We start from the raw sequence: 285 nt of genomic DNA on the forward strand, positions 1-285 counted from the left end.
TTTACTTTACTTTAGCATGAAACCCATCCATCGTTTCCTCAATGTTCGCATAATTTTTGCTACACGCAGCTTCGCGCTCCTGACGAGGCGAGTATAAACCAGGCTCTACACTCGAAGAGCTGCGCAGCTCAAACGAGTCGCGCGGTTTCGCTATGCTTTCAGTTTCGTTTGCCGTTTGATGTTTCTCACATGCAACAGAAATGCAGCGCTTATGAGTTAAACAATGCGGTGGTCGCACCAGTGCGACCGCACACAAAATTTAGTCGCACCGGCAGAAAAAATTAT

At 47.0% G+C, this 285-nt stretch overlaps 1 protein-coding gene across 1 annotated transcript in view; it reads left to right on the forward strand.

Moving 5' to 3' along the window:
• Positions 1-285, forward strand: part of lrig2 (leucine-rich repeats and immunoglobulin-like domains 2) — an 18,903-nt gene that overhangs the window by 12,182 nt on the left and 6,436 nt on the right. The gene's annotated exons all lie outside the window — the stretch shown is intronic.

Source organism: Sinocyclocheilus rhinocerous, unplaced genomic scaffold (assembly GCF_001515625.1).
Source record: "Sinocyclocheilus rhinocerous isolate Xijiao unplaced genomic scaffold, SAMN03320098_v1.1 scaffold113, whole genome shotgun sequence".
In the NCBI taxonomy this organism is placed as follows: Eukaryota; Metazoa; Chordata; class Actinopteri; order Cypriniformes; family Cyprinidae; genus Sinocyclocheilus; species Sinocyclocheilus rhinocerous.